The sequence below is a fragment of the Desmodus rotundus genome, chromosome 8 (assembly GCF_022682495.2).
Source record: "Desmodus rotundus isolate HL8 chromosome 8, HLdesRot8A.1, whole genome shotgun sequence".
NCBI lineage: Eukaryota > Metazoa > Chordata > Mammalia > Chiroptera > Phyllostomidae > Desmodus > Desmodus rotundus.
Genome location: NC_071394.1, coordinates 134821076 through 134847561, shown reverse-complemented (window position 1 = coordinate 134847561; position 26486 = coordinate 134821076). Strand labels below are relative to the sequence as shown.

The 26486-nt window shown below is 57.4% G+C and overlaps 1 protein-coding gene across 1 annotated transcript in view; it reads right to left on the bottom strand.

Moving 5' to 3' along the window:
- Positions 1–1971, bottom strand: part of CNTN3 (contactin 3) — a 126881-nt gene extending 124910 nt beyond the window's left edge. The window contains exon 1 of the mRNA XM_053929776.1: positions 1904–1971. The gene's annotated coding sequence lies outside the window, so the exon portion shown is untranslated. The remainder of the gene's footprint in view (positions 1–1903) is intronic.
- Positions 1972–26486: the final 24515 nt, after the last annotated feature.

The following is a 26486-nucleotide window of genomic DNA, read 5'->3' as shown; positions in this document are numbered from 1 at the left end:
CCGGTGACACAGACACATGTGCCACCAGCAGCCACCAGCACACACGGGATGTGACGGGGACGAAGCTGAGCATAAACCAGCTGTGGAGAGGCCACGGTGTGTCGTCCACAGCTAGCCTTGGCCCTGGCGGAAAGGGCTCGGCATGCTGGTCCTGGTAAGGACTTTGTGGCCCTTTTAAGGAGCACCTGGGCCGCATGACGGTGGTGAAGGGTATTTAAAAGTTAGGCTTCTCCCCGAGAAACAGCACAAAGCCCCCATGTGTTCAGGCGAACATTAAGGACCCCAGCAGCAAGTGGGACTCGGGGCTGAATGTTATTGCCTGAGGCAGCGGCTGCCCGAATCCATCAGCCGGCAAATCAATTAGCCACTCAGCGTCTCAGCCACTCCACTTCAGACAGGAGCCCCCGCCCCGCCCCTCGTTCAACCCGGGCATTGCCCTAAGGACAGTGCAGCTGCGCGCTCCACGTCCCTGGTGGGCACTGACCCGTTCAGGGGTCCTCCAACCACACGCCCCCTCTCAGCCGACGCCCAGACGGCGTTGGAAGACTCCCGAAACCTCTGCTTTCGTCAGCTGCACACTCTCCCCTGTCCCTGAGCAAGGCTGAGCCCTACCGGATGTCTTGTGGGCACGGCCAGGGACCTGCACGCAGTGGGCATTTTGCAAGTGGTGTTCACGTGCTTAGGACTACTCACCTGCAACTCCCTCCCGGTCCCGTGACCCTCGAAGGTTCAGCCACAGCCTGGCATGCCTGTGTCACCAAACACGGCCCCAAAGCAGAGGCCCCGCGTCCGACTCTGGTACTGAGACATAATAACTAACGCTGTCCTGGCACTTATCCCTCCCTTCAGCCTGGAGCCTGACTCATTGTTCTGATTAATTCCTGTTTTTAATCTATTTACAGATCAGGATTCTTTGCAGCCAGCGCGACATTCATATCTGTGGGGGCAGACAGAAGCCACCGCACTCCGTCTCCCTAGTATTTTTAGTTATTCTTGCCTGATCGTGTTGAACGACTTCTGGACGAACCTACTCACCAGATGGGCCGGCGCCTCTGACCTCTCCGGCACACCGACCGCCCCCGCCGCCCCCCCTTGGTTTTCCCCAGCTCTGGTTGCAGGCGAGCAGACCGGCAGCCCCCTCGCCAGGGCTGGGAGGGGGACTGGCTCTCCTCGCCGGATCGGCCCCGTTTATTATTAAATCATGCCGTGGGCGCCTCTCCTGATTGCCAATCAACGAGCAAATGCGATACGGGGAAGGGCGCGGGACGCCCGTCCTGCGGAGCCCAGCACGAGCGGAGCCCGGCGGCGCCCCCGCGGCGCAGAGACTGGGAGCTCGGCCGCTCCCGCGGGCGCTCGGTGAGCCCTGCGGGGCTCCTTTGGGAAGGAGCAGCAGACCAGACCCGGGTCCGAGCTCAGGAAACCCGCACCACAGACCGCCAGAGAAAACCTGGCAAATTAATGCGACAGGGATTCCGTCCCCGCCGCAGGTTTGGAAGGGGAGAGGTCGCTCAGAGAACTCGATCTCTAGTGAGGGCTCTGCGCCCGGCGTCCCCAGAGCCCGGCGGGAAGGGGGTTTCAGGTGCACAACCGTCACATTCCCACTCCGACCACAGGCCGGGGACTCTCCCTCTGCGTCCCAAGGGTCCGCAACTTTTCCCCCCCAACTTTTCCCCGGTCAATTGCGGCGCTAAGGGCCGGTCACAAGGCCGGGCGGGCACGTCCCCCGCTGGGGCCGGATGCCAGCCTTTTAACCCCGAAACAGCTCTTGCCAGGAAGGGAACACGAGCGCCCCAAAGCTCATCAGCCAGAGAAGCCTCGTCTTCTCCAAACTTTGGAGCCCAGGGGCCTTCGAGCCAGCGCGTCTAGTCTTCCCGGAAGCCCGAGGAGGGACAACCCGACCTACCTGGTACCGCGGCCTCCGCGCGCCCTTCCCGCTGCGCACTGTCCCCGCCAGCCGGGCTGAGTGTCTGCCGCCGCGGTCCTGCTGCCGGCGTCTCCGCCGCTCCTCGCGGCTGGAGGCGGGGCCACGGCGGAGAGCAGGGGGCGGGCACGCGGAGCAGCTGGTGAGCAGCCAACCCGGCCCCGCGCCCGCGCCCCGCCCCCGTGCGCCCACGGCCCTCGTGCACCTACGCCGCCCGTGCGCCCACGCCCCGCGCCCCCTGCACTTCCCGTGCCCACGCCCCGCCAGAACACACGCCCCCTGCGCGCCCCGCCCCCGTGCGCCCACGCCTCACCGGATCCCTCGCCCCACGCGGCTCGTGTAGGACCAAGCTCCCACGTGCCCATGTCCTGCGGGCCCCCCGCACCCCTGCGCTTCCTGTGCCCACGCCCCACGGGAACTCACGCCGCACGCCCCGTACGCGCCCAAGGCTCCTACCCCATGCCCACCTCCCTTTCCCAACCCTGCACCCCAGTGCATTCACACCCCGATCTCCGTGTTCCCACCCCCACGCCCCCCAGTGTGCCCACGCTGCCCGCCAGCTCCTCTCTCACTCCCTACCAGACGGATGCCCCACGCCCCGCCAAAGCTCTGCGAGCCCAAGTGGGCTGGCCTGCAGGCCCGAGGTGGTGGCGCTGGAGGCCACAGGGCAGCGTATAGCCGCTGGGTGGCCTCGGGTGCGCACAGCTGTCCAGGGAGCGCGGGGGTTAAAGGTGGGAATGGCACCCAGCTGTGCGCAGGGACCGCAGTGTGCGTAATAAAGCCGGCAGTCATGGAGGGTGCGCTGTGCACCGGGGAGTGGACGGCGCGGTGGAGGCGCGTCTGCTCTGGTTTTTCCCCAGAGAACCTGGCTCTCTGCTCGTTCCCTGAATTAGTGAGGAGGAAATTAACTTGCCTCGGGCTGCCAGCAGTCAATTCTGAGACTAATCCCAGTTCTCCTCCTCCTCCAAGGGGGGCGTTCTCACCTTTATTGTCCCAAACACCTCCAGACGGTGGCAGCTGGCAGAGCCCGGACCTAAGTGAAGCCTGTGGAAGCCTCGCCCTTGCTTTGAACAGCGAGGCCCTAGTAGGCACTGAACCTCTGCTGGGCACCACCTGCCTGTCCTACGGGTAGGAGAGTGACCGCAGTGTCCTGGAGACGCGCCCTGGAACGTTAGGTGGAGGCTGGGACTGGACAGACACGGGCACTGGCCTGCCATGGCCTCGGGGAGTTTGGTCAGGAGAAGGAGGCTGGGTGGGGAAGCAGTCTTTGTGCTTACATACCTGTGTGCGTGCACAGTTCTGCATTTGCATTTTCTAGAAGGACTCGGCAGGATACCAACAGCCGGCCTGGTCAGGAAACCGGAATTGGGGCTGAACTGTGTGATTCTTTGACATTTTGTCAACAAAAGGTGACGACTACCCATCTAATGGGAACACCAACCCCCAATCGGGGGCGTACGAAGAGGAACTTGATTCAGGTGCCCAGTTTGCAAACGGGAAACACAGCCCCTGGAGGACAGAGGGGAGGCCCCTTACACAAAGTGTCTGCCCTGGTCCCCGATTGGTCCATTCTGATGCAAATTTGAGGAATCCACATTTGCAGGGTGTGGCCCAAATACACTGTTCTGATTGGGATCACACATCCTGACTGGTCACGGTGGAGCTGCTGATTGCTCAGTAAAGATGCAAATGAGGGCCTGGTTGCTTGGCTCTGATTGGACAGGCAGGTCTCGGGCCCATTGGTAGGAATAGGATTCCCGGAACTCCCTTATAAGGGTGGGCCCGGCAGGGGGCGGGCAGCAGGTGAGCCTGTGGTTCCACGGAATGCAGTCTGCACCTGTGAGCCCGGGATGCTGGACTACGAGACCGCAGGAGCCCTCTCTGTCAGATGTATTCCTTCTCGGGGTCAACATTTTGAAAATGTATCACAGTTTATAGCAAAAGGCCTACTAGGTTTAATTAGACTAAAAGGGAGTGCCCAGTGCTGCGCCCTCTGCCCTCTCCTCCCTGGGTCCTGCTTCAGGGACAGCCCCTCAGCATGGGCGGGGACCTGGTGGGCCCAGGAGGCACCGCAAGGCCTGGAAGGGAAGCCGCGGGTTTGACTACTCCCTCTCAGTCTTGCTCACGTCTCCCAAAAGGGCTCCCGTTCTGCCCCCTGCAACTCAGAATGGAATCTGAACTTTGGGAAAAACTCTCCTTCAGGGGTGTAACAGACAAGAGGTTGAACCCAGGCCAGAGGGATGCAGGGTGCTGCACCGCAGGGTGCCCGGGGCCTGCAGGGACCCGCCTTTGCTGCTGTCGGGCTGCTTGGTGGGAAGGACCCGTTCCCCAGGCCTGAGCACCAGGGGGCAGTGATGAGCTCTTTCCTTGGAGCTTGCGGCCAGGGCCTGGACACCCCAGGACCTTCACCAAGGCTGGCCGCCTCAGTCCTCTCCCACTGTGTCAGGGAACTGTTCTTCCTCGTAAGAAGAGTGGCTGCCTTAAAAAAAAAAAAAAGAAAAGAAAACTGGGGTGATTTAAGTTTTAACGGGAGGAGGCAAGGTGAGCTAGAGCTCACTACTATAAATAAAAATAATGGGCTTTCTCCCATCAGAATTAAATTGCAGTAAATTTGGGCTCCTTAAGGTCTCTCTACTTAGCCAAAGAAAGAGGCAGAATAGGGACGGGAAGGTTGTTTACAGCTGTTCCGCCTGTTATGGGCAGCTGTAAATAACCCTCTGGCTTGCAGTCTGGGAACATGTTGCCGACCCCCCGAGTGTGACGGGCGTTTCACTGGGTAGAACTGGTGTCTGTTCTCACGCACCCACACACGCCCTGTCTAGTGCGAAAGGTGGAGGCGGGAGGGGGGTGGGGGAGCTGGCCCGGGCGGCGGAATGACAGGAGAGCAGACGGGCTTCTCCACGTTGGAGAGAAACCCCAGCCTGGACCCCTCGCCACACCCGCCCACCGTTAGTCGTCTCAAACTCAGCCTGCAGGTGCTGGTGGAAGCTGGTCACCGCGGGGAAGGGAGTTAAGGGGCTTGGAGTCCTTGGTCACAGCAGCAGCAGCAGCAGCAGCGGCTGGGGGTAGGGGTGGTTCTAAATCGGTAGGAGCTGGACATTTTTTTAAAAGATTTTATTTACTTTTAGAGAGAGGAGAAGGGAGAAAGAGAGGGAGAGAGAAACACCAATGTACGGTTGCCTCTCGCACGCCCCCTACTGGGGACCTGGCCCACAACCCAGGCATGTGCCCAGACTGGGAATTGAACCAGAGACCCCTCGGTTCATGGGCTGGCGCTCAGTCCGCTGAGCCACACCAGCCAGGCCTGATGGACATGCAGTGTGAGCCAGCAACGTGTGTCAGAACAGGTGAGACGTGTGTAAACAGGCGCACACGCAGAGAGGCGGCATCCTGTTTCCTCCCTCTGCTCAAAGTGGAGAGCGCAGTGTGAGTCAACCGAACACCTGATACTTAGCAAAAGTTGATACACAAGAGCAGGTTTAAATAAAATTTCCATCTAATTTCTGGGCCAGAAGCCCAGGAAATTAAAAAAAAATAAAATAAAGGCACATGCGGGCCTTCTCCATGTGAATGCTGGATGGAGTTGTTGTTGAACTTGGCCTCGACTGACTGTAGCATTCTAAGCAATTCTGCAGTCAAATTTCAGCAGCCGTTTGGATGGCAGGTCTTTTTTCAGGGTATTATAACTAAGAATAATAACTTCCCTTTTATGGGGCGCCTTTCGCCTCAAAGCACTTCAAAGTGAGGTCATCTCCCTGTCGCTCCACGCCCCACCTCTGCAGGGACAGCGGCTCTGTCTCGCGCCTCGCACACCGCAGGACCGTTGCTCGCCGGTGGATTGGGTAGCTAAAGGAAAGGCAGAACGATACCTGCTGACCCCTCAGGCGGACATGCTCAGGTAGAAGTGTAGGTCGGGATGCAGCTGTTTCTCAGTTAACTGCCTATGGCTATGGGAAGAGGTGTGCGGTCTTTTACAGTGGTCTCGGGGACACGGCCGTATTCCTCTCCCTGAGCTCCGCCCCCACGTCTGGGTTACAGGCTGCATCACGAGGTTACAGAGTTCTCGTCTTCAGCGCTGGGTGGGTGGTTCTAGCACGTTCTTTGTCTCAGACTGATGAGTACTAGTAGGTTTTGAGCATCCAAGATGCGGTAAAAAAAAATGAGATTTTATGAAAACTACAGGATAGAGGCAAAAACCCTTCCATGAATCACTCACCTGAACTTCCAGGTTATGCATTGCACGCACTCATTCAAGCACGTTCCACCCTTGACCAGTGAGAGGGTCACATGAGATGCTCGGTGCTGCGCCCAGGACTTGGCTCCAGATACGCACCATGTGGGGCTCACGCAGGTGCCTCCTCGGAAGACGTCTGCTGCCTTCCCATCCCCAGAGGCTCTGCCGTCACCATCTTTACTTCACAGGACACATCCCTGTGCGACATTTGCTTTTTACCGATATTCCTTACTGCCAGAATCCCTCACTAGAAAGGCAGTGACGGGAAGGCCGGGAGGGACTTGGTTTTGCTCGCTGCTGCTGGGGTCGCAGCTCCCCACGTGTGACTGACACACAGGACAGGTGCCCTGGAAATGGTTGTCCCCGGCTGAGCCAGTGACCAGCATGCCAAGTGCCATGTTAGTTGCCAGTGCCAGGGCTTTGCCACTCTTCCTAGGACAACTCGGTGTTACAGATGCAGGGACTAAGGCAGAGAGGGTAGGTGAGACCCGGGTCCACCAATGGGGAGGCAGAGTGGCTGATACCTGACACCCGGTATCAGTGCCCATCCTGAGTTTCAGGGAGAGTGGAAGTGGCAGGGAGCCGACAGGAGGGACGAGTTGGTGGAAGAGGGAGGTGCACACATAGGTGGGTGGCGGTGGCACCTGGGGAGGGCTGAGGGGGCTGCAACCTGAGGAAGAAGCCAGGTCACTGAAGTTCGCCATTCTGGAACTGGAAGCCTGCCCCACAGGCGCTGAAGGTCACCACGGAGAAGACCCCTCCATCCAGTGCACAGGCCGTGCAGTAACTATTTGTGTTGCTTCTCTGCCCAGATGCTAATGGGATAATGGGAATTGGAGGGTAGAAAACAAAACCTTTGTGAACTGAGGACACCAGTGTTGGCTGAGGGAGGGTCTGGGGTACAGTCTGTGAGGTGTAGGTTACTGGGCTGGGACAAAGCCCCACCACCGGGCAGCACCCACCTCCAGCCTGTTCCTCCATCTGGAGGCTGGAGGTCTGACCTCGGCCAGCCTGGCCGGGTCGGTGAGGGCTGTTCCTGGTCTGTAGACGTCTGAGTCATCGTCACATGACGTGCGGGACACCCACGCCTGGCGGACGAGCATGTGTGAGCCCGTGGGCACGGACCCCGTCGTGGGGGCTCCGCTCTCGTGACCTCGGTGTCTCTCCAAGGCCCCTGCTGATGCCATCACACTGGAGTGTGACTGGCACACGTGTTTCGGGGGGAACGATTGTTCAGCCCATCACCTCGACACAAAGGGAGTCAAAGGGACAAAGTCCTGCGGGGAGAGGACAGCCACCGAGAGCCGCTGGTAGCAGAGCCCAGTTCGCCTGCTGGGGGCGCGGCGGCAGGAGCCAGAAGTGCGGGGCAGGTGGGCAGGTGGGCGGTTATGGACGCAGCAGCGCCATCATCACACAGAAACACAAAGTGGAGACAACTCACAGTTAGTTACAGGTCAGTGACAGGGACGCAAATATACTGGGCGTGCGGGCAGGCGTGCGAGAGAGAGAGAGAGAGAGAGAGAGACAGAGACAGAGACAGAGACAGAGACAGAGACAGAGAGAGAGAGACAGAGAGAGAGGCGCGCTGCTGACTTCTCTTATCCGGTGTTATCAGGTGGCTAGTTCTCGAAGGGTTTTGGCGTTTTCGATTTTGAGCCGTAGGCAGATCTCTTTGGGGCTATTTCTGGTTTTGCATCTTCAGGATCCTTGGCAGGGAAAACAATAGAAGGAAGGAGGAGGATTGGAAGAAGATTTCTGCCGTGTTTGGAGAGGAGGCCTTCTGCTCCGTGACAGCCAGGGGACCGGCCACGGCGGGCAGCAGCTGGCTTGGAATGGTGGCCCCCAGGGTGCGGGGCGGGGGGGAACCCTTGTCGAGGACACAGAACAGCGTGTTGTGTGCCGGTAATGCGTTTCTGTTCTTCCGTCGTCTGTCTCTCGAGTTGCCGTGACGGCTTTACTCACTGTTCAATGTCATTCTAAGGGAAGAAGTATTACAAACGCTAATTTTAGCATGAATTTCACCACGCATCTTCACGCTGCACGGTGCCAGTTTGGATGCGAACATAGGAGCACGTGACTCACAGGCAGAGTCACCGAAATCACGCAGTTGGTATGTCGCAGCTTCTAATGCAGGTGTGTTCTGTGTTCCGGAGCTGTGGGGACGCTGGACAGTGTTGTCCTGTGAGCCGATGAGTGTGTGGTCCCCTGCGCTCTCTGCCAGGCGTCCCGGGCATCGGGGGCGGGGGGGCCCGGAAGGACTGGGAGGTGCAGCTGCCCATCTCTCCCTCACTCTCCTCGGTCGTCAGAGTTGCCACGTTGGTGGTTGGCTGGGCAGGGCAGTGGTAACAGACGCGAAGGGATACAACCTTGAGCTCCGGTTGTTAGTGTTTCTCTACATGCCTTTGCTCGGTTTCTGCACTGGAAGCAAAACTCCAATTCCAGCAGAACCCATGGTGTCCCGGGGCCCTCAGCCCTTGGCTCCCGCAGTGGTGCCAGTGGCCAGTTTATGGCTCCCACGGTGGGTGGGGGGTGCACCAGGGTCTGGGGCTTCGAGAGCACCACTGTGACATCACATGGGCACCCCCGCTGCTGCCACAATGCCTCGCCCCCGTGGATGGCACTTACAAAGCACAAGTTCAAAGCGAAAGCTGTTGAGAATTTCAAGACAGCTGCGACAGGGCACTAAACCCGGAGCAGGGCACCTGCACGGTCTCGGAGCTGCGAAGCCACTGGGCAGAGCCATTATAAGCCTGAAACTGTTATTTTCACCAGCGACTCCGCCGTCCCGCTCACAAGAAATGTTCTGGGTTTAGACGCTCATTTTCCCGCGATAGCTAGATATTCAATCTAATAGTTTACTTGAGGTGGATTAAAAAGCGGTGCTTTCATTTTTGCGAGACTCTATCCACATTTTGATTCGGTGAAATCGATTTTTTCCCTGTGAAATAGGCAAGCGCAGTGTCCCTGACTGGGTTTTCGGGTGCTATTTGCCAGTGTTGGTTCTCTGATTCATGGTGTAAATTTGCTGTTGGAAACGGCCCGCAGCCTGTGCTCCGGATCCCCAACTCAGCTAACGCGGGATGGGCAATTAATATTCATCAGAGAGCAGTGTGATTGGACAGGCAGCTGCAACCCCTGCTTTGCAGACGTTTATATGCATCTAGTTCTCTGTAATTAGCGCACTCGTTTACTCTGGTGTCTTTCGCTTCGGGAGCAACTGTGGTGCCACCTGTTTAGGGCGGGAGGTACGCCTCTCAGACAAACGGCTCTGTGACTCCCAGATGATCCTTTCCTGCTCAGTCTGCCTCTCCCCTGCCGTCCGTCCACTTTTCACACCCCTCTTCTCAGAGGGTTCTTACATCTAAAATTTAGATCACTAACTTGAAACAAGAAATGGCAGGATCTCGAAACCGACATAGGTTACAGAAAACAGCCTGGGGGGCCGTCTCCCTTTCGGGGGCTGCTTGGCTTGGGAACACGGCAGCTCCGCCCTGTGTTTGCCGGCTTCCCGCTTACCAGCAGGGCAGGGGTCCTACGTACTGATCTCAGGAAGGTGCCTGGATCCGAAGCAGCCGAGGGAGGAACCTTCATAAACACTCGCACCACACCCGAGTCCCGGGGGGCAGGTGACAAACAGTCCTCGGTCCCTGCTCACTGGCTGGGACTCACCGAAGCCAACACAACGCTGGTTGCCACCAGGGAAATCAAGGCAGCATGCCCGAAAAGCGCAGGCAGAGGGTGGGGAGGTGAGAACGTCGCCTCACTGTAGAGATGCTTCTCAGGCATCCGTGCCCTGTCCGTCTTCCTCCCGGATTTCCTACGACAGATTTTCAAACACGTGAGTCTGTTTCCTGACCCACCGCTTTCCCACGTGGGCCACTGTGTCCACACGCTGCCGCGGCGCTAAGATGCACCTGTTTTCTCCAGGGAGCACACCTGTCGGCTGGCAGGGCCCGGGGCAGGGGCAGTGGGTGATTTCTGAAACGGTTTCTGGCTGCGGTAGAACACGTCAGCCTGGAAACTGGAAAACCGCCGCGTTGGACCAGCCTCAACATGAGAATAGAATATTTGGGCTTAAACCCAAAGTGGGTAGCGGCACGTGGGCCCCCCGAGTCAGGAAGCATTCTGGACGAGGGTCTGGAAGAGCAGAGAAGACAGGTCTCTCCTTCCTTATTTCTCCCTTACTGCTCGCCGAACACAGTCGCGACGCCGCCAGCCTCCGCGCCTGCCACAGTGGCGCACAGCTCGCTGTTTGGGAAGGAGTTTCTGGGCCAGCCTTCGTGTGCTCGGCTCGCCGTCATGGAAGCCACGCCACTGCGACGGTTTTAGGTGTGTACTCCGAGCACTCCTCCTACCCAGCAGGCCCGGCAGCAGCTCCAGGGAGGTCTCATCACACTCATGGGCCTCACTGATGGCCCTTGGGCACCGGGGGTCCCTGTGTGTGAGGGATGCGTGTGCCGCTGCCAGTCCTAGTGTTTTAGTCAACAGCACGCGTCAGCAGTGCACACGCGTGTGAGCGCCGAGGCAGGCCTTAGGGTGAGGGCTTCCGAGCTCGTTTTACACGATTCCACGACCCAGGTTCCAACCCAAGCGAGGTCCGTTCCCACGCCTTCCTGGTGTTTACTTCCTGCCTCACACTCACCAAACACCACTCAAGTGAGGCTTCTTGCAGGGCTGCTAAATTAGTCTGCAAAATTAACTTGCAAAGTTGCTTTTGTGAGTTCAATTGGCATTAGTTTGAGACATAACATGTAAAAAACAGACCCCAACTTTTCCAGCCTGCTTTTGGCATTAGGAAAGTTGCAGCGCTTGGAAGCCTCAAGACATGGAAGTGGCCTCTGGCCTCCTGTTCCCGCACCTTTAAGAGGACGTCTCTTTATGTTGAACATTTCCAGACACGGCCGCCCATAAACCCTCTTAGTGGGTCGTGAACCTCTCACGGCACAGCCATTATTTCTGCCTTCAATTAAGGCCGTGAGTGAAAGCTGTAGGTAGTAACCTTTTTAGTACAAGGGCTATTCCTACCTCGCCTATGTGGCGTTTGCATTTTTCCTGTGAACGTCTTTGTGGCCTTGCGGTGTCGCGCCCACCTGGGGGGCAGCACCTGGGTCTCATCCACGAGCGTGTCTGGGGCAGGTACCCAGGTCGGAGTGGCGGACACAGCGTGACTCTCAGCTGCGCTTGCGTTAGAAACATCAGTGCCTGTGTGTGTCTTGCTGTCGTGGATGGCAGTGGGCAGTGACGTCCACATTTAGCCTCTGCTCCCACATGTTCTTAAGGGCCGCCCCTCCCATGCCCCACCGCCATTCCCTCGGACAGAATGGACGGTGCCTCCCAGGCCCGCCACACGAGCTGCGTGCTGCTGATGTAGCACGTGACTTCGGTGCCTGCCAGCCACACTTCCTCCTCCTCCGGGAGCCTTCGAAAGGCAGGCTTCACGTTTGAGTTTTGATCTTTTCATTTCTATATGCCCAGTGTCTCGGTCACAGACCTTGGTCTACAGTCATTTTTCATGCTAAGTGAACGGAACCACATTCCGGGGGGAAGGCAGTTTCCTTGGAGGAAGGATGGGTCCCGGCGGAGTGCTGACCCGTCACGGCCATGATGCCCCGTAACAGACCGCTGGCTTGCAGCAGCCCTCCCGCACTTGTGCTCGCGAGCCTGTGCTTTGACTGGCTGTGTGTGCGTGGTGGGCGCCAGCACCCCCATGGGTCTGGCTGGGTGACACCGCTTGCCACGGGCCGGGCTCACGGGGACAGTGGACATGCCGGCAAGCAGCCCTCCGTGGGGGCACATTTCAAGCCTTCACCACAAAGCCAACTAATCAAGTGTCGGGGAAGAAAAGGCGGATGGCCGAGCATCCGGGCGGCGGGCGGGTAAGTGCACTCTGAGCCCTGAGGACCAAAACCCCGAGATGGGGAGGGGGAGGAGGCAGGTGGGGAGAAGACCCTCCCTCCCTGCCGGTGATGACAAGAGGGTGAGAGCCAGCGGTCCTGGAGATGAATCCAGCCGCTGCTGCCCTGGGGTTTGTGTGTGCTCGTCACCCAAGGTGCCTGGGCTCCGCGTGAATCGGGCGTGAAGGCTGCCTGAGCCGGTGCTCGCAGGGCTGTCTAGTGCTTCATCTGAAGCACACACGGCGTGCGCCAAGATGTGGGAATGCCGCTATGCCCCGGTTGGCGAGTCTCGGCTACCGCCCCTCAGGACTGGGCCGTCCTCACTGGGCCTCTGCCGATGCCCCTGTGAGGCCCCAGCTATCGGGACTGTGCGTGGTCAGGAGCCTGTGGGAGGTGGGTTATGTCGGCGGCCATCAGGCTCCACGGAGGCCAGGAGGCTTTGTTTCTGAGCTAGTGCCAGTCCACGCGGAGTCCACGCCCAGTCCACGCGGAGTCTACGCCCAGTCCACGCCAAGTCCACACTGAGTCCACGCAGAGTCCACGCCAAGTCCACACCGAGTCCACACCAAGTCCACGCCCAGTCCACGCTGAGTCCACGCTGAGTCCACTCCAAGGCCAAGCCAAGGCCCGAGGTTGACGCTGTGTACCCTCTGCTGGGGGAGAGGCGAAGCTTTTCTGCAGATGCAGAGATGCGAGCAACTGGGAGCCCACTTGGTACATAAAGTCTTTCATTTCGCAATTATTTTGAGAGTATGTCGCTGTGTCTCTCCTGCATAAGCAATATGTTATGAAATTGAAATTGATGCACATTAACCTTAAAAATACCCCGGCTAACCGTTGATGGGAGACGGGGCTCTGAAAATCCCCGCGCAGGCCTCCCCAGTGGGCGGGTGGGTTGCGAGGAAGCAAGTCTCTTTTTGTTTGAACTGTAAACGTAAATGCCCCAGCAAGCAGCGGGGGACCGGGCAGCAGCCACCAGCACGTGCTGCCCCGCGTGGTCTCCGCAGCAGCAAAGGCAGCCCAGGACCAGGTCAAGTTCAGGTCCAGCATCACCTGCGTCCTGTTCCCCGCATGTTTTTATAGGACAGAGAAGAGAGCTGTTTCTAAACCCTCCCCAGCTCCTGGCCGTGACAGGCGGGCAGTTCCGGGCGAGTGGACGATCACCGATGTGCAGGTTCAACTGTGGGCTTGTGCGACTCCCACGAATCTCATTTCTAGCGCCTCCCAGTGACGCGTGGGGGACGTGGCCGGACTTACGCAGTCCCAACCCGAGGTCAATCCCCCGCCAACAGCGTGTTTCCGCCCACACTGCTGCCCCGGTGCCTCCGGAGACACAGAGCCCAGTGTTCTCTCAGCCGTTATTGTCTATCGACTGTTTCCAGACATCTGCCAGAGACCCTGGTGCCGTTCTTCAGAAGGCGACACACCTATCGATCCTTGTCTTTACGACCCCAATTTTCTCCCTGCTGCTACCGAGTTCTGAGGCGGCTTTCACAGACCCTGTCTGCTGTTCCCTGAGTCCTGCCAGCCAGCACTGACCCCGCCAGTCGACCACACTTGATCAGATCAGAGGGTGTCCTCAGAGTTTAGCCCAGGAGAGAACCGACTGCCCCAGGGCAGGGGGCTCAGGGCGGACTGGTGAACTCTGCTTGCTCTCTCTCTCTCTCTCTCTCTCTCTTTCTCTCTCTCTCTCTCTCATAAGGCCACACACAAAAATGATCACAATCATGTGGTTAAGATCACACGTCGTATTCTGTGGCGGAGCCCTAAGTGGCCCACGCAGACCCAGCTCTGAACTGTGCTGCAGACGGGACGCCGGAGTGGAGCCCCGAGCTTTCCTCAGCTGCGGGTCCGTCGGCTGGACCTGAGACACTCCTGAGGACCGGCTCCCGCCCACTTTCCCGCCCGCCACTCACAGCTTGCGCTGGTGTGGAGCTGTGCCTCCCAGGGCTCCCCACAGGGGAGCTTGTCCTGCACTCACATGCACAGCTGTCTGGCATGTCCCCCTGCCCCGCCCACTTCCGCTTCTTCACGCCAGGCACCCCCCACACGTGCAGGATCATTAACCAGAACACTTTTCAATCGGGTCAGATACAGTGATATGTTTTCCTAAGACGAATCTAATTAGTTATTTCATTCATTTCAGCTAATTAGTTAACTAATTGTGTCACCCACTTGTCTTGGAACCCAGACTGGATTTGAGAGGCTTAATCTTTGTGTTCTGGGGTCGGATCCCACTGCCACTTCCTCTGGGGAGTGAGGGGGCTCCACACGGGGACAGTGCTGTGCCGATGGTCCCCGTCCCTGCTGTGGATGGTCTCGTCTTTGCCCTCGCACTCGCAGGCTTCCCTGTATGTCCCTCCCTCCTCGTCTGGACTCCCGCAGGGACCCCGACAGATAACCCAGGCTGTGTCAGGGGAGGGGGGCAGCGCCCCTCACGGAGTGGCGGTTGTCCCTCATAGGGCCAGCAAGAACCTGAGGCCTTAGGTGCTGGAAACGAGGTCAGGCCATTTGCCACACCTCTGCGCCTCTGTCCCGGCCCCCTGCTCCAGCCCCACCCAGCTCCCCCTGGAACACAGGGTCACCAGCTGCAAGAACCAAGCACAGATCCGGGCGCCGGGCTCTGGTCCCCTGGAGGGCGCCTGGCTGTCGGGCTCAGGCTCAGGACCACCTCTCTGGCGTCGCAGGGCCGGGGCTGGAGAAACTGTGGTCTCTCACCCTCCACACAGGCTTCTTTCCGGTTCACTGGAGTGAGAAGTGGGAGGGGCCACTTGGGCCAGTGGCCTTTGACCTCTGAGACGGGGAAGGAGGTGAGGAGACCACCAGACAGCCCGAAGTAGTTCTGTGATTTCAGTGAGAACACTTCACGTGCTTCAGCCACTTCCGGCAACTGCGCAGCCTTAGCTGCGCGAGGACGCAACCGTGCGAACACACAAGCCTGGTCTTTTCGAATCTCAGGTGCCCCTGGGGCCGACGTGCTCCTTCGGAGCATCGGGAAGGCGGGGGTGGCCCTGACCACAGCCGTGGAGACAGTTTGATGTAGCGTGTTCTTTATCCTGAAGCGCCTTTTCCTCCCGACTACCGTGTTTCGGGGGCGGAATTTCCTAACGCGAGGGGCAGCTCTCAGGCCAGTGAGACCCGCGTCCTGAAGTGCGTCCCAGCTCCCACGCAGCGCCGTCTCCCACATCCGGAGTGGGACACGTGTTTATAGGGTCCTGGGGCTCCGGAGGCTTCAGAAGCCTTCGCGGGGGCCCCGGCCCTGGCCCGAGACGGAGGCTCCTCCGGGCCTTGTCGTTTGAGGAAGACCGGCAGCGACAGCTCCGTTCCGCTCAAACGTAATTACTTACGACTGAGCTTTGGGAAGGCTAGCACCTGCCCATGTCTGGCTGACCGGGCTGGCAGTTTCCTGTGGTTCAATCTGTTCGTCTGCGAGTGCCCTGCGTGCCGAGTTCTGCAAGCTCTGGGTGTGCAGGGGGGTAGGAGGGTCCCATCGCTTGTCATCACGGCCTCGGAGACAGGGCATCGTGGGACCAGGTTTGACCGGGGCATGGGGTCCCTCCCCAGTGCAGATGGGACAGCTGTGGGGTTCACGGGGTCCCCCGTCCCCCGGGGAGCAGGGCACACACCCGTGGTTCACGGTGTCGTCCCTGACGCCTGAGACGGAACCTGAGAAAGGCGGGCAGTTACTGCGACGACGGTCCCTCGTGAATGGGAGCAAACGTACGCGAACATTGGAAGGTACTTTGCAGTAATTCTCCTGATGAAAGAAAGACACCCTAAGAATGTGGACGATTACGTGGCCCAGGGCCTGCCTTCTCCCTGGGGGCTTTGGGTAGCAAGCTGTGGGCTAACGCACCAGAAACGGAAGCCGCATGTGTGGGATGTTCCAAAACTTCATGGTTGACAAAGGATGGGCGTCCGCTGCCAACGATGAGGAGACTGAGAACGAAAGGGTTGAACGACTCACCTGAGGCCACGGGAGGAGGAGGAGGAGGAGCGGGTGGGCAGGAGACCACTCACCCAGGAGTCTCATCAGGACAGAGCCAGCTCGCTGGCCATTTGCTGCAAGAAGAACAGATGTCCCCAAGCTCAGCTGGGACGCAAACCTGCTGTGTGCATGGCACCCGGCACGCTCCCTGGGGGATCTGGGGACCGGTGGTGCTGCTGGCTGGGCTGGGGGTGACACAGTCCTTCGTCTCTGACCTGGGCATCTCGTGTCTCTGTCACACCCAAACACAGCGACGGGTCACACAGGGGCAAATAGCGTGAGGGTCAGACCCCGCCTGACAATGTTCATTAACTCAGCAGCGATTTGGGGGAAGGGACAGAAAGAGAAGGCTTTGCCTTTGAAAGAGTTGAAGCTGCAGGTTTGCCTGGGCTCACGCACAGACCCAGTAGCTTTTAGCGGGGTTTTTAATGAGGAAGAACATATGAGAATATTATTAATGTGTGGCTACCATCTGTGAGGAGGTGCAAACTATCATTCGATTACTTTCGTAGGGATAATAATACATGATTTGGAGAAAAAAGCATTTCTGTTCTATGTGAGGGGACTGTCATCTTGAATTTATAATGTGAAAATACAGACAAACACTAATATTCAAAAACAGTCTCTGTTTTGCTCAAGTATGTGCCCTATAAATAGATTTTTCTAAGATATTACAGTTTCTATAGTTTCCATTTATTTTTCATAATAATAATGTATCAAAATACATATATACCTAAGGACTTTTTAATTAATGTGAAAGATTGGAGATTATCGTGCTGCATTTGCTTTAAAAGCGGTCACTTTTAATACCGTGAGTCACACTCTCAGAAACTCTGTGACTCAGGCCGCAGGGGGCGACTGTCCGTCCAGGTCCCCGCAGTGGGAAGCTCTGTCCAGGGCGGGAGTCCTGGACCCCGTGGCCCCGGGGAGGATCCAGTGTGAGGGGCGCAGACTCCCTGACCCCCTGGGACTCAGTGGGCGAGGGCTCCCCTGCAGACCCGGGGGGGGGGTGCAGGGCCACCTGGCCGCGTCAGCCCTTCTCGTCCCGTTCTTGGAAGCTGGGACGGATGAAGGGATCAGAAAGAGGCCGTGTGACCATTAGCATAAAATCATGGCAACCGAGCTGTTTTTCCCCAAAACAGTTGTGTCTGTTTAAAGTTCTTTTGAAGGCTGACTAAGGACCGATGGAATTTTCCTTAGATCTGTCCCTTGCTACTCCTGATGTCACGGCCCCTGCCTCAGCACACCTGTTTGAAGAGCAAACGACACTTGTAGGCCGATGCAGTTACAGACATCCTGCACACAGGTTTGCCCCTCACCCCGTGACGTCGAGCCGGAGTGAACGTGTCACCGGTGGCTGCGGACCAGCCCTGGCGTCTGCCTGGGGCCGAGGTCTGGACACAGTGCCGTCGCTCCGCCCCTGGCTGCAGCTCACCTGAGGAGCAGGTGCAGCTGGGTCTGTCCTTGGAATGGGGGCGAAATGTGGACCCCCGCCTCTCTGGGTGTCTCCCGTCACACTCTGCATGGAGCCTGGCGGGTGACACTCGTCCCCTCGGCCTGTGTCACTCACTCTGTTGTTCTTGAGCCTCGTTCCTGCTTCCGGGAGGGGGCGTTCCCTCCACTCCAAGCCCGAAGCTCTTCTCCGCTCGCTCTTTGGGCAGCTGATTTTCAGTAAGACACGGCTTTCTCAAGCATGCAAACTGTCTCCCCCAAGTATCAGCCAATTTCGTAATTGGAATGTTGGTTTTGAAGCAGGGATTTTTTTTTTCTGCTTCTCGGCAGGTGAACAGCACTCTGAAAGCTGTGAGTTACATAGACCCTGCCAGGCCCACGCGAATCTGCCGCTCCCGCGATACTCACGTGACCTCGGTGTAGTTTTTCGATGATGGAGCTGTCATTACCTTTTCCTCCCTTTCCACTTTGCCCACACTAACTAGCAAATGACGCCGTCATAACATCTGTATCCCAGTCTCTGCCAGGAGACAGGCGATTTGCTGGCAGCATTTTTAATTTCCACTGGAGCCACGATCAGTGTGGAGGAGACCGTGGGTGTCTGAAGGGATGCGTGCGGGCCACCCCTGTCACACGGAGCGCTGTGGTGCGGGACTCAGGCGTGTGGCCAGTGTCACGGGCAACTGCAGTCCCCACACTAGTTCCTGGACCTGGGGGCCTGGGCGACTGTCCGAGCCTGGCCGTCTCATCTGTGAGTGGGGCTGCGACGGACCGGGAGCTTCTGTGATGCTGTGTCACCACTGCTTGACAAGCCCTGGTGATCCTTTCTCACTGCTACCTGCGCACTGAACACCTCTGCCGGTTCCTTTCCTGTCTGTGCCCCGCCCACAGCATGCCACACCCACAGCAGCTGCCTCTCAGGCGTGGCCTCTGGCCACGGCAAGCTGGCTGCTGCTAGGGTCACAAAGCCAGACAACATGAATTCACTCCTCTCGTGCTCACACACCTCTGCCCTTTCTCTTCCCTTTTCCTCTGGTTTCCTGCACTCCTGTCCTCTGTCTCTGCTTCAGACCCACTCAGCACCCGGCAGCCCCAGGTAAGTCCTGGGTGTTCTGTGGGCACACAGGGAGTGGGAGGAGCTTGCACTCTTGCTCTCCGTGGTCTGCGTGTCTTCTGCCTCCTCTCAAGTGTGGCATTGCTGTGAAACGTGGTCTCCATGCGTTAACGCCAGAATGCACTGGGGCGTGGTGTGAGGCTGCGGCCCAAGGCCATCCTCAGGGCCACCCCTGTGTCTCCGTCCCGCGGTCTGAGGTCTGGGATTAGCTGTTTCCATGCGGGAGTATCGGTTTCCCGTTTATAACCAGAGAATGGTAACATTCCCAGAAGTCCGGAGTAGGGTTACAGGAAGGAAAACAGTAACACTGTGAATACTAGAACATATGTAAGTGTAAATTGTTGCTATGAAAGTGACTTAAACCCCAGCAACATAAATTAATTTCTGGTAAAAATAGGGTGCAATGTGGGGGCTTTTGTTGTTTGCTTTCAAACTAAACAATTTGTAACTCTATATTAATGATTCACTGAAGTTATTTTTAGTTATTTTTAGCTTATAACATTAATTTTTAAAATGCAACATTGGTGCACTTTAGGATGATGATATTTAAAACACCACAGGGAATAACAGGTGTTGGAGAGGAAGGCTGTGCAGAAATTGGAAGCTTTGTGGGCGCCGCCGTGGGGGTTCCTCGGTGCCCCTGCTGTGGGAGCCGGCGTGGAGGCTCCCGAAACGGCGCTCACGTGTGACCCAGCGGTCCTGCTCCTGGGCGCACGCCCAGCGGACTTGAAAGCTGGGTCTCAGAGAGCTGTTGGTGCACCGAGTTTGCAGCAGCCAAAGCGGGGAGCCGCCCGGGGGTCCCGTGACAGGGGTGGAGACGCAGGTGCTGAGCCCGCCCACAGTGAGTCTAGCTCAGCCAGACACGGGCCACAGCGTGGGGACGCAAGGTCAGCTGCACTCCCGTTGGGCTTGTTCCGTTGGACGTTCAGCCGGTAAAGCCTGTTCTACCCGAGGCATTCTGTAGGAAGCCGTGCCAGCCAGGGTGGTCAGTTCCACGACAACCGATCTCTCCTAAATGTCACCGAAGTGGGAGGAACCGATTTTAACCAGGTTCCGCATCCTCAGGGGTTTTTCTCTCCCTTGGTCTTTCACCCCTCCTCGCGCTGACCCGAGACGGGATGCTTGGAAGAGATTAAAAACAGCATTTACGATCAGGCTGCATCTTCTTAAAGCAAAGTAAAACCTGATTAGAATAACGCACGAGCAATATCGAAGAGCCTTTGAAACGAGACGTCAATACATGCTTCCAATAAATTAGTGCATTGGATAGAATGAAAGTATATTGAACTTATTGTACCTGTTCGTAGGTACTGAGACGCAGAGTGAGACAGTAAAAACCGTTGTAACGTCTTGTGGTTTTAAAATAAACTAGTTCTGTTCACGACTTTTCAATTTAAGAATATTGGATTCTTACAGTGTTTTCTGAAAAACATTTCAAATGTAAGTGTTTCCATATTTACCTGCAGACAGTCATCAGAATAACATGGAAATTAATTTCATCTCTCCCCTTACTCATCGAGAGAGTAATTTTCTTCCAGCCAAGTATACTTACTGATTCTAAATTTATGTTGAGAAGATCACGCCAGGTAAAGCATTGAGAGCAGTGTCCCCACTGCAGTTTATAAGGACTCTTTCGGGCCGTGTTTCTGTATTCGCTTTACCAGGTGGAATAGCGCTTATTCTGTGTCATTAGGAAGCTCTCCCAGGTCTTGATGAGCTGTCAGTAACGTGGGCAAACTAGTTTCTTCCATGTTGGACTTTTCACTTCCTCTCCTTACCTTTGATGGCGCGCCCCCTGGGCAGTGTTGCTGGTGAGCCTTCGGCAAGGTCGTTCACTGTGTTCCCCGGATCGCGTCTGCGCTGAGCCTGGAGCAGAAGTCGGGCGGGCACGGGGCTGCGGCCTTGGCAGGTGGCGCCCGGCTTCTCTGTGTTATGTTCCGTGGCACTTACGCCCAGCATTTTACCTTTATTTAACGTTAACTGAAGCTGGTAACAGATAGAAGGGGAGGGGAGGATGCATTGTAGCAAAACTGTTTCCCAAGGTTGAAAACGCATCCGCAGGTTGAAGTACTTCAATGACAGAATCGGCACAGAAAAGCAGAAGATAAGATATTTCAGAAAATGTATCGAAACATCCCATGCAGAAGTGGAGGTCTGCGGGGTGCCCTTACACTTTGGTTGTTGAGCCTGCTCTCTCCTTTCAGGGGGAGGGGAGGCCAGCGACTGGACACAGGCTCCTCCGAAATAGGTGGATTGAGTTTGCATCTGGTCCCCCCTCCTCCCTGCCTCGCCTCAGCTTCCTGAGCACAGGTGAGGATAGGGGACACCTTCGGCACAGGGCCGCCGTGAGGGTTAAATGCAGAGTGTGTTCGAGGTCTGGAGCCTCCCGCCTGCCCCGCAGCCAGGGGACAGTTCTGGGGACCGCTGTTGTCCTGTGGCCGTAGTTGTCTCCCCCTGCTGGTCGCAGGCTTGTTCCTCAGGGACCCCCCCACCCCCACCCCCGGCCAATCGGGATTGTTTAAGGTGAGAACGGTTAGTGACCCGCCAATGCCTGACAAGTGGCAAGGATACGGTATGTGGGGGGATTTTCAGTTTTATAAGCAGATTCTAATCTCCAGCCTCAGGCTGAACATGCTGATGGCCAGAAGCACGGGGTGAGGGGGTGGGCAGTGGCTGTCCCCTCAGCCCCAGACGGAGGTGGAGTGACCCCCAGCGCCCCAGCCCCAGACCTGCTCCGCTCCACGTGGCCATGGGGTCTGGGACAACCTGCCGTTTGCTGCCATGCTCCTGGAATCCGGCAGAGCCTGGAGCGCAGCAGACCCCCCCCACGCAGTTGTGGGTGAGTCTCCGAGGGGGCCGTCCAGCGCAATCCGCCGAGAAGTCCGGCTCCCCCTTTCTTTTCACTTTGGAAACGTCGGCGCATCTGTTTCTTACCGTGCTTCCTCCCTGCAGGTGCAGATCTCGCTCCTCCGTGCGGACGGTCACCTGGGGGAAGCAGGGGACGGTCTGTTGGGAACACACTGCCCCAGCTCGTGGAGCCCAAAGGAGAAAGGAACAAGGACGGGCCGGAATACGAGCAGGACCAGGTGTTTCCCTGACGACTCAGCTCCCAGTCGCCCTGAGTCCCTCTGGGGTTGAGTTTTCAGGGCAGAATGGAAGTGGCCCGGCCTAGGTGAGCCCCCTCCCTGTGGACCAGCCAGGGGCAGCGTGTGTGCTCACGGCCCTGCCGGTCCACCTGTGCTACCCGAGGGCGCCCATGGGCACTGCCGACGCTGGGGCTCTGCTCTGCACCCGCTCTGGGAGCCGATGAGGGGACCTGGGAACACATGGCTGTTTACGCTTCACTTTAACTCACTGAGAATTACGAAATGAAAGCATAGCTCCACGGCCACACTCCCCACATTTCTGGTGCTCAGCAGCCCCTGTATTGCAGGCAACAGCCGGCGTGTGAGACGTGAAAAGACCCATGTTTGGTGTGGGATGGCTGTGCCGTGCAAGGAGCCGCCACCCCTGCTGCGTGTGCGTGCGTGCGCTCACCTGTCCGTGTGTGTTGTTGGCGTGTGCTATGTGTTTTGTGTGCACAGGTGTGTCTGTGCGTCTGTCTGTCTGGACAAGAAGAGCTGTGAGGCTGACAGGATCGGGGGTCTCGTCACTTGTGTCTCCTCCACTGGGAGGCAGAATCCATGCCATCTGCCCCAGCCCTGAGAACCTGCACGTCAGGTGACAGCGTTACCTGGACTGGTGTGCGGGGTCAGGGCTGCAGACCGGCGCACAGGCACCATGTCGTCCTGGCGGCAGCCAGAGTGGCGAGTGGGGAGCAGTCGCCGGGTGCCGGCCACCCCGCCACGGCCGCCCCGTGCTTCAGTGACGGTCCCCATCAGGTCGGGTTTGCCCCGATGAAGGCTTGTTAGCGAGCGAGCTCAGGCTGTGGGCGGCAGCCTGTGGCTGGGTCGTGCCTGAGCTGCCGTCCCTCCCGCGTCCGCCTCCTCCGTGACTTCAGAATGCTCTCTTCGTTCTTCCGCACGCCTTCCCTTCTCAGCACTCAGGTGACGGGTGTAATTAAAGAGAACCTTTTAGAAAGTCAGGCTCGCCGAAGACCTTTCGTCTCTTCTGCGGTAACTTATCTTACAGAAGGCGAGGGCTCTGTGGGGTCACTGCGTTGATTAAGGTCACCGGGGTGGCAACGAGCGGGTGTGGACGGTGCGGGGGAGCCGGCCTGCCAAGCACAGTGGCTGTTCACACGCACAGGGACAGAGGAAGGGCTGGGATTCCACAGAGACCCGACGTATCGTCCTCCACGCCTCACCCACCCATCCGCTCAGACGCTGGAGGGAGCCTGCATTTCCTGCCCGTGGGGCAGCCACGAGGACATGGCTTGGGTCCCACACAGTCACTGCACTTGTGGGCATGTTACTAATTGCCATGTGCATTTACGTATGAAAAACTTCAAGATTTTGTGTCCCTCCAGCCGGTGAGCCTTTCAAATGAATGCTGATGATGGTGCCTTTTCTGCTCTCACGTCGCCCGTCAGGAGAGCACGCCTGCACTTGGGCGAGGACGGGGTCCCCGGGCTGCCTCGCTCACCCCCCCCCACTGTGGGACCCCGGGGCCCCTGCTCACCGCCGCATTGGAGGGGGCTTGGGGCTTGAACCCGGGACAGAGTTTACGTTGTGCATCTGACTGGCTGCAATCTCCGCCACCCTGTGTTTCCTCCGAAGGGTCGATTGATCGTTCGATTGATCGTTCGCAGAGCGTCCTTTGCGTTTCTTCAGTCACCGGCCACGCGCCGCGGCTGCTGCCCTCCCGCCTGCAGGCCGTGGCGTCTGCGTCCTTCCAACGCTGAGCCGTCGCTCAGGAAAGCTCCGTTTCAGCGAACTTGACTCTGTTTTGCTGTCAAGTACCCTATGTATCCAGGCGATTTCCTGCCATTCACACAGGAAGAGCACGGCCTTTCACGTACAGAGTTACGTTCTGTTTTGCTCTGGAGACTGTGAGGAAGTGCCCCACTGCTTTGGGGGTTCCCCCCGGAAATCACGACATCTTCATCTCCTTTCTGAAACGCTGACTTATGATTTTGACCAAGCCATTCAAAATAGATTTCTGCCTTTTTTTTTAAATTGTTTTTGCAAGGGAGAAGGCAAACGAACCTCCAGAGTAAAACCCGTGTTTCATGGGAACCCAGACGGAGGAAGGGCCATCGTCAGTGGCATGTCCAGCGTGCCTCTTCCTGGTTTGAGGCCACACATCAAGCGCGTGAACGCACACGTGTGGAGGCCATCACCACCACGTGCACACACACCACACCCGACTGTCCCTGTTTGCTGTGACGTCCTGGGCGTAGGGAGTCGGTGCCGTGGAGCCAACTTGGATGCGTTAGTTCAGACAGGGGAACCGGCGTGCAAGAGGCAGCTTCAGGGAAATGGGACGGGGGGCGTGTGGGGGCCCTCTGCTCTGTCTTTGCAGATGTCCTGCGAACCTAGAACCTGTCCGACATGACAGAGTTTCATCGAATAAAACTCGGCGAGACAGAGCCTCAGCACAGGCGCTTCTGTGCTCGGAGCCGGTGGCTAACTGGAAGCACCGCTGCCAGCACTACGGCCTCGCCCCAGACTTTCGCCTGCTGTTGTGTCAGTGGCCAGCGCGAGGAATCCCGGTGGACTTGGGGGGAAACCACCTTTAAAATCTTGTAATCACTCTCGCGACGTGCCGGGCCCTGGACAGGAACAGCCCTCAGGACGTGCTCTCCGGACGGGCTGGCAGCACCAGAGCCTCTGTGAGCTTCATTCAAGTCAGCTGTTTCCTGCCTTGGTTTACTTAACTGTGAAATGGGGCCATGGGAAGGGTACCTTGGTTAGAGCAGTGTGCAGATCATGGGATGATGCGTGTAGGGCAGCTGGTGCAGAGCCACGAACCACACGCGTGACGTTATTGTGACACCGGCCAGATGGGCCAGTGGGGTCAGCACCACGGCTGACGGCTCTCGGCGGCCTTCCCATCGGTTCTGTCAGCCTCAGGCGCTACCCTGTCCGTCGGTGTGTGAGGGCCCACCTGTCTGCATGCCGTTTGCATCTGAAGTAACGTGGGTCTCACCACCTTTGTGGTCGAGACAGATACACTCCCGTTTGCTCTCTGCAGAGGCAACCGTCCGGCGGTGTTCGTGGGAAGATGCGGCACGGTTCTGCCTGTCTGCACAGCAGCCAATAGTGTGCACACCGCTTTGCTAGAGTTCAGTCATTATGAAGATCAATGCCTTTGGGATTTCTAAATGATATGCTTTGAGGGTCCATTGTAGTCACTTGTAAAAGCAGGGTGGCGGTGTTAATTATGACCATTTAGGGAGGAAACTGAAGCCCTGTGCGAAAGCCGCATCCAGGCATGGATAAGTAGGGGGCAGACCGAGTTGCAGGTTACACAGAACCGTGTCAGCGCGAGGACGGGAGCCCCCTCTCGCAGACCGTCCAGCCGGCAGCCGAAATGCAGTGACCAGCATCCCCGGTCCATCCCCAGTACACTCCCCCCCCCCCCCCAGCCAGCCCGCAGAGGGTGACTTTGGGCCGTTGGTTGAGACATTAAAGTGGAATTACCCAGCTGAAAGCCTTTCCATTGTTGCTTATGGGCTGAATCAACTTTATTTAAATGCTAATACACTCATATTTCTAATCCCCTTCGAATGCGCTCTCTGTGCATAACGAGGGAAGATACTGAGGATTTGAGAAAACAGCTTGTAGAGAGTACGGAACGCATTCGGCAATAGAAGCATCACTCCGGAGCGGAGTGTGAGACGTTCCGAAAGAAGATGGGCCATTTCCACCTTCAAACCAGAGATTTACCGCATTAGACGGGGGCTTTGCGCGTAATCCTATATGTCTAATGAGTGACTAATTCCGGCCGGTCGTTAATAACTCCTCGAAGAAAATAGAGTCTGTTATCATAACTGCCCAAACGTCGTTTCCTTTGTGCTCCACCAGCCGTTTCACCTTCTCCTCTTAGTTGAAAGTTTTCCGCTGACAATAACATGGTTTTTTCTTTTCATTTGGGTCTTCTGCCTTTTGCTTTATGATTTCCTTAAAGTTTCTCTGTCTTAAAGGATGCTTTTACAAGAAATCCTTGGGCTCTGTTTGGACAGCTGTGCCCGTTCGCTTGGCTCACAAACTTCCACTCACAATGCTTTCTGCTTTCTTCTCTTTTAAACAAATGTGTTGCTGGAGGTCTCCAATGCCTGTGCTTCCCGGAGAGCCAGCGCTAGGAAGCCGCGTGCAGCCTCAGCTCTGATTGGTGGGTCCCTGTGAGTGTGTCCCCTAAACTGGAGGGCAGTCAGGGTACGCTGGCGACATGCCAAGGGTCCTGAACGGTGGGGGGCTCACGGGGCCTGGATGTGTGTCATTTTATACAGCTGTCAAAATATGACTACAAGGGACCTCGTTTTTAAACTTCTGTTTGGTTCACAGCTGTTGTAAACAGTTTGAACCAAAGACTCCCTGAAAACCAGAGACCCCCTGACTGGGGGAAAAGCCGGCGCCGACCACGTGCTGCTCGGAAGAAGCCCACGGGGACGGCAGGGGAGCAGCCCCGGAATAGCACTGACCCCACCCTCGTGGCCGAGTCCGCGAGCATCGTGCCGAGTGCGAGGGGCTGGTCGTCACAGGGTGCGTGCGAGGGATCCCGTTTGTACGAAGCCGCGGACAGGCGGATGTACATTCATACATTAATTTAACAGCGAACCGCACTGCATGCTTCCTGCTCGGTCCCTTCCAGGCTACCCTCAGGTGCTTTGAATTAGAATATCTGGGGACGGGGTTCCCCAAATCTGCAGTTGGAACGCTTCTCCAAGGTGACTCTGAAGCAGTCAAAGTTCGCAAACCACTGGCCTCCAAGGTGTGAAG